General features: G+C 38.9%; 1 protein-coding gene across 2 annotated transcripts in view; it reads left to right on the top strand.

Moving 5' to 3' along the window:
- Positions 1-6: 6 nt before the first annotated feature.
- Tbl1xr1 (TBL1X receptor 1) overlaps positions 7-7,200 on the top strand; it is a 155,948-nt gene continuing 148,754 nt past the window's right edge. For both annotated transcript variants that reach the window (XM_010632428.2, XM_033762529.1), the window contains exon 1: positions 7-89. The gene's annotated coding sequence lies outside the window, so the exon portion shown is untranslated. The remainder of the gene's footprint in view (positions 90-7,200) is intronic.

Raw genomic sequence — 7,200 nt, 5'->3', positions numbered from 1 at the left:
GGTGCCTCGTCCTCTCCGAGGCGATTGCCGGAGCCTCTTGAAGTTGGGTTCAGAAGTGTAGAATTGGCAAAGTTATTGCCAGCTTCCTGGTAAGTTTCGGGTGGCACAGAGTCCCATTATTTTCTGACGGTGTAAAGGCCACGTTGTGCGAGGGTGGTTTCTCGGTAACTTCCTCTTTGCAACCGATGTCATTTTGTTTTTTGGAACCGGAGCAGACTTTTATTTAAGTGAAATATTAATCCCCCATGGCAGCTCCAGGGAAGCCAGGCGTGTGTTAACGTACTCCGTATTTTTGGAAGTTCCTAATTTGCTGAAACAGACATCTGTGTGCAGTGGCAAACGGCATAAAATTGGGGTCGTGAAAAGGATGTGTTCTGTGTAGAATTTGGGTTGTGAGGTCTTAAGAGAAACTGTTAAGTTATCTAACACTGTCAGATAATTTTGATGATTTACACGAAAAGTGTTTGCACCTAGTTAAATTAAGATTTTTTTTTTCTGTGTCTAGAGTTTACGGTACTTAACAATTTTGCACTTTGCAGGCACTAGGGATGAAGTTTCAGTACCTATGGGATTTACGGTGGACTTAGACTTTATTTTCCAGTCAACCCTGTGGTGATCCAAACATTTTGTTAATAAAATATGGTGTGTGAAATGATGTGTTATTTTTAGCCCTGACTCTTTAGACTGAACGCACCCCTCCCCCCAATATAATTATATTTCCTTTTTCCCCTAAAGAGTCTTTCCCAAGTTTGATACAAGGTCCCATCATGGTGTTTTTATTCACTTACCTAAACCACCTTGCAATAAATACTTTTATTACACACTAAAGACTGCTAGTGACTTTTTGAATTTTCCAGTGTGATCTGTGTTCATTTTTGTTAAATAAGAGCCATATTCCTTGGCATTTTTCAGTAATCCTGACTTCTTGGGACTGTGTGTGCTCACAATTTTAATAAGTTTATTGTCTGGGGAAGTAGGGCAGCTTTGTCGCCATGAAAACATCGTGTAGGTCGGATTGTCTTACGGGAGTTGATGGCAAGGTTCCCAAATTATCATTGAGAGGTCTAGAAATAGTTTGCCTTTACCTGTGGGGGAGGGGCAGCAGAAAGAAAATACGCCGAGAGTGGTTAGGCATGTGATGTGTGTTTATATTTTGCTTTTCTATCGAGGTTTTCCTGCTTGTGTGGATATGGTGTATTTGTTTCTACTGTACTCAGTCACAATCATTAAATCAACTGCTTTTTTTGCCTTTTGCATAGATTCAGGCCTATAGAATTTAGGACAGAATACAATGTATGGGGGATGAAAACAATATGTGCACGAAAAAAGTTTCTTACCTTGAAGGAACACAATTAAGGACTTACAGATGGCTTAAAAACTGTTGCAAAGCTCACCATCAGTTGGGCATTTTTATTCTGCCTTACCAGCTTTGGTTCTTAATATGGGAAACCAGGTGGTAAAGTGGAAGGGTTCTTTATGGAGGCTGTAGCTTTGTATTGTTTCAAGAAAGTGTTAAACACTTTAATAACTTGTACGTACTGTATGTCCAGGAATCTTTTTGAGACTTGTGTTCTCAAAAGCTAATTAATGTTTTCACATGATCATTACCATGTTGCCTGTCTAACCAAGAAATAACTGCTTCCTGTATACTGGGAGCCTTTCAAGCAAAGGAAGGGAAAGGGCAGTAAACGGAGGGTTTACTGGTAAGAGGGGATGTGATTAATAGAATTTTGGAACATCAACCTGTTGAGTAAATGCATTAGTTCGTATAGCAATGCGAAATGAATGCAGCCTGGTTAGATGAGTGGTTGACAGAGGAATCCCCTTCCACAGCTTGTGGCAGGATTACTGAGAATTTCTGACTCAACACTTTTAGGTGGAGTTATGTGAAAAATGTGTTGGGTTTGTTCAATTTTGGAATTATTTATATAAAAAATACACACCACGAATCGAGGGAGGTCAGAGGAGGTTTGGCAGAAGTACTGGCTTTCTCTGGGACTTAGTATTTTTCTAGTACACGTGAATTTGACTCCACAAGTAATATTTACAGTATTGATTATTGTCACTGAAATGCAGAAAAGCAGCTAGCAGGAGACCTATTTGTATTTATTATTTGCGTGGTAGAGAAGAGTTGGGACCCTAGGGACAATGTAGTGAAGAAATGGTGTGAGTGTTGTTCCCTGTGCAGGTCACTACAGCAGGGCCTTAATGTTAGCAGCAGCAGCAGCAGCAATATCAACGGTTCTGTGAGAGAGCTGGAGATCTGGCTCCTTACTGTCTCTGGGATTGTGTTCATTAAGTGCACAATTAATTACCCTTTACTGTAGAGCCAGGAGATGGGGATTCGGCCTAAGTTGCCCTGTAGGTGATGTGAAGTGCTTTCTCTGTCATTCATAACACAGGCTAATCCTGTGAGGTCGATAGTGTTGGGCTTTATTTGTGGGTGATGAAACAGAGGTGCAAAGAATTTAATTCACTCGTGCAGGCCACAAGATGTTTAGAGGCTGCACCAGGATTCAAACCTAGGTCTGTTCCCTAGTCCCTGTTCTTTCTAAATGAGCCTATTAGTGACAAAATTTCACAGATGTTCTGTTGGTGGTGTGTAGTTAGCCTTAAACTTGTGTTTTTAATCAAGTTTGTATTTCTATAGTTGGGCCTCTCTGCTATTTAGGTCCAGTGATTGCCTGGATGGATATATGAAATTCTTAGGATTCATATCATTGTGCTTAACTCCCTAACACAATTTAATAAGATGCTGTCTTCTTATAAGCTGCTGTATTTCCTGCCTTGAGATTGGTGGGGGTGAAGCCTCTAAAATACTGCCATCAGAATTAAGAAAATATTCCATACTGTAAGGAGGAAAGCAAATAAGCGTATGATTTAATTATCTCAAGAAATTATTCCTGAAAACTTGTGTAAGGAAAGTCGTTTAAGCTTTTGTGTTGTATAGTGTTTTGAGCCAGGGTCCTTGAGGGGGAGCTACCTTTGTTGGAATTAAGGCTGTATCCCTTACTGGCTGTGTGACCTTGGGGAAGGAATACTTTGTCCTAGGTTCTTTACTTGTGTAATGGGGACAGTCTACTTCATGGAGTTGAGACATTTAAGTGACTAATATGTATGTGTGTTTGACATACCAAGCATTTAAGAGGTAAGAACTGCTGCTGAGTTTGATTTTGAAGTTCACTTCTTTGTTTTACATTATTATTTTCGGTGAGGGCATAATGTCACAGAAAACGTTTGGCAGTTCTGTTTCCTGAGTTGCAGGGCAATGTATTTGAAATAAGTTTAGCGTGATTTATTTACTCTGAAAAGGTGTCATTTCCACGTGTAATGCTTACACTGAGAAGAATTAGATGGACATTAGAACTGGGGACTGGATGTAGGTACAGTGGTGGCTCTTTCGCATGCTTTTCTTTCTGCTCTTTCAGTTGGGTTTGGATTTTTAAAAATTACAGCATTTGAATCCTTGTCAAACTCTTTAAATGAAAAGGGAACTCTCGAGGCTGGATCCAGCAATATAGTCTGCGCTTTAGCTTGGAGTGATCACTTCAGTAGGTCTGTTTTCCCCCTTGCCCTCCCCACTTTCTCTTTCCTTCCCTCTTCCTCCCCCTTCCCCCTCCATGTCTCCAACTGGAATTGAACCCAGAGATACCAAGCAGAGTGAATTCTTTGCACCCACTCCCCGCTTAAAGGTGGTTTTGAGGAAGGATTTCCCTAAATCGCTGGAGTTGGCCTTGAAGTTGCAGTTTGTCCAGCCCCTGCCTCCCAAATAGCATATGCCACCACACCTAGCTCGCCTGAGTTCTTGTTGCGTGTTTTAAACTCTGTCAAGACAGTTCTTTGGTCTACAGCATCTGTCGAGCTTGGCTTATTTCCACCTCTTGTTTTTTTTAAACGTTTAAAAATTTTTGATTGAGTAATATTTGCTACTGATAAAGAGTTCTGTGTGTCAGGACTATATTGGGGCTTAATGAGTATGTGTGACAATCTGGACAGCTGATACCCTACATTTAATGGTGAATAAATAGAGGTTCGGGTAGTAGAGGGGCAAGAGTAGAGATTTAGGCCCAGCTTTGCTGACTACTAGGCCAGTGTTCTTATCCAGCAGTCTGCTGTCCTCAATGAATGAAGAACAAGTGACTGGTTTTAGGTTTTGGTTATTGCATATATTTTCTGGTTGGTTGTCCTGAGCAACCTTTCTTCTCTATCCTGTCTTCTGTAACTTCTGACGGTGTAATTTATTTAAAATACTGGTTTTATCATGTCCGCTTCCCTGCTGGAGAACCCGTAATGGATTCCTTTTGCCAACTGGATTGCTTTCATATGCTTCATTCTGGCGTTTAAAGCTTCGTTCTACCTAGTCAGCTTTATTTCCCACTCTTCCCAAACTGGGATTCTTGCCTGCCTCTCTCATTCTGCAGTTTTTCCATACTCATTACTTCTCTGGTTTTGTTCATGCTGTTCCTTTCATTTGTCCTTTTTATAGCTTGGTTTCAGCCTCGCTTCTTCCATGAAGCCTTTTCTGGCATTTTGACTCAGTTATTTCTTTGAGATTCTGCTGCAGTTTAATGAGTAGAACATATCCATGTCTGGTCATTCTTTCATGGATATGTGTCATGTTGCCTCAACTAGATATTACACTTCTTGAAGGACAAAAACATTTTTCTTAGTAGTATTTGGTGGGGATCTTGGTTCTTGTACCAGTTTCATGTTAAAATGGATTGTTTCTACCAGGGCTTCTGTCAACATAAGAGTAACAGTAACCCTGTTCCTCAGTTCGTGGCGTGACAGGATTCTTTGTTGAATTGCACTTCCAAAGTTTAGGTATGTTACTCATATTTAGCTGTTTCCCTGGATGATAATGCTGTCATTTGGTGAGGGAGAAAAAAACTTGGTCAGTTCTTGGAGTTAAATGAAAGGTAGGTATGTCATTTTGATTCTAGTACAGTATATAGTAGCCACAGTATTGAGGTGAAACCTACTCTAGTCAGTCTGGTCACGTGAGGTTGACTTCAGTGGTGGTGAACCTATGGCACGTGTTGTTTTTCTTTCAAGACAAAAGATACTAACGTTAAGAATTGTATTTTCTAAACTAAAACCTCAGTACCTAGGTTTAAGTGGGATTTGGGTTGCATTTTGGGCATTCGTCTCTAAAAGGTTCACCATCACTCACGTATCTGATGGTTTTACAGGTTGAGTTGTTCTTTTCAGAAAGACTTGGGGACAGAAGCTTTCCGAATTTTGGATTTTGTCAATTGTAGAGTATTTCCATATAGATAATGAGATGTCTTTGGAATAGGACCCAAGAATAAATGTGAAAGTCACTTTTTTCATATACATCTTATACACATACCCTGAAGTAATTTTATACAGCATTTTTATTTTGCGTGTGGTTTGATTGCATCCGGTGAGATATGTTCTGTGTGGAATTTTCCACTTCTCAATCATGTTGATGTTCAAAATGTTTTGGATTTTGGAGTATTTTGGGTTTTTTGATTAGGGATGCTAGTATGTATGTGTGTCACATACCATAATGCTTATGCTTTTGGATTTCAAATTTTATCTTTCAGGATGTTTCCTTAGTTTTTCTTTAGTAGTGTACCTATATAAGATTGCGGCTTTTTTTAAAAAAATATTTTTTTCTAGATAAATCCAGGGCTTCAAGCATGCTAAGCAAGCACTCTACCCTGAGCTATCCTATATTTTGACATAGGATCTAGCTAAATTGGCCAGGTTGACTTCAAATTTGTCGTCTTCCTGTTTCAGCCTCCTGTGTAGCTAGGATTACAGGCATTTGCCACAGTGCCTGGCTAAGATTATGTTTTTAGCTTTTACTCTATTGTGACACTCTAACCACATTGGAGTCTTATTTAAACCATTACTGTTAATGTGTTAACATTCAGTCTGGGGTGTCTATTATACATACAGTGTAAATGGTTTAATCTACCAGAAGAATGTTATTTTAACCATCTCCTTGAGTTTTTATTGTGGGGCTGTGCCATATTCTAACCAACGAGGGTAATTGACTCTAAAGACAGCTAATTAATTTGGTGTTACATCCTTTCAAAGTTTTTAATATTTAGTTTTAAAATGTAAGTTTTCAAGCATGATTTTGAGTTTTACAGAATGAGTTGGGTGCTGCCTTGCTTTCTGAGAGTTTAGATTTGTAACTCAGAATCAGTGAAACCTTATCAGTTCAGTAAGGGCCAGTAATTAAATTTCAATAAATATAGAAAGAGTACCTAGCTTACGGAATAGTTTATGTGGTGTGACTGTTTTGAGAGCTGAATGAGGAAGAACAGGTGCTGTGTTTAAACTGGAGAATTTGCTCTTTCCCTCTTTATTGAAGGTTCCCTTCATGAGGTATTTGAAAAAGAGAATGTGCTGATCAAAGATCAGATGTGGCCATTCCAGTATCTTAATGGTATAGTCAGTCATATGAAGTTGTGTTCTGGATGTTATTTTTTTTTATTTTTTATTTTTTTTTAAATAAAGGCAGTGTAATTTTTTTCTCTCTATGGCAGGGTCTTACTGTGTATATAGCTCAGGCTCACCCACAACTTATTATGTAGCTTGGGCATTATAGTGTGCACCACCATTCCCCCAGCAAAATACAGTACTAGAATCTCACATGCTGGACAAGTAGTCTACCACTGAGCTATACCTCTAGCCTAACATTTTTAATTACTTACTCTGATGAATGTTTTTTACTTTTTAGATAAAAGATACCAATCTACTTGATATTTTTGTTTTGTCTGAGGTCAAATGTATCAATTAGCACTTTTACTTCTTTCTTTGTCCCTTTTAGATCTAAAAGATAGGACATGGTAAGGAGACAATCTGTGGCTGGGTTTTTAAGTGCGAACTTCTGTGTTTTTATTCTTATGTATTTGCTAGAATGGTGGGTAGCATTCCAGCATCTATCCAATAGTAAGACATCAGACAATTTTTATAAATTTTTTTGCAAAACCATGGTTGTGTGGGGTAACCATTTAGTTTCTATAAAATGTATGTATGGAGATGATCAGATGAGCCATATATGATGGTGCAGACCTTTAACCCCAGCTATTTGGAATTACAAGCAAGTTTCAAATTAGCCTGGGTAGTTTAGTGAGTGTGTCTGAAAAATAAATTTTAAAAGGATTGGAGATGAAATTCAGCAATAGAGTGCTTGAATGAGGCTCTGAGTTCAGTCTTTGG

Source organism: Fukomys damarensis, unplaced genomic scaffold, assembly GCF_012274545.1.
Source record: "Fukomys damarensis isolate Sample0158 unplaced genomic scaffold, DMR_v1.0_HiC HiC_scaffold_12, whole genome shotgun sequence".
Classification (NCBI taxonomy): Eukaryota; Metazoa; Chordata; class Mammalia; order Rodentia; family Bathyergidae; genus Fukomys; species Fukomys damarensis.
This window is presented reverse-complemented; position numbering and strand designations above follow the sequence as displayed.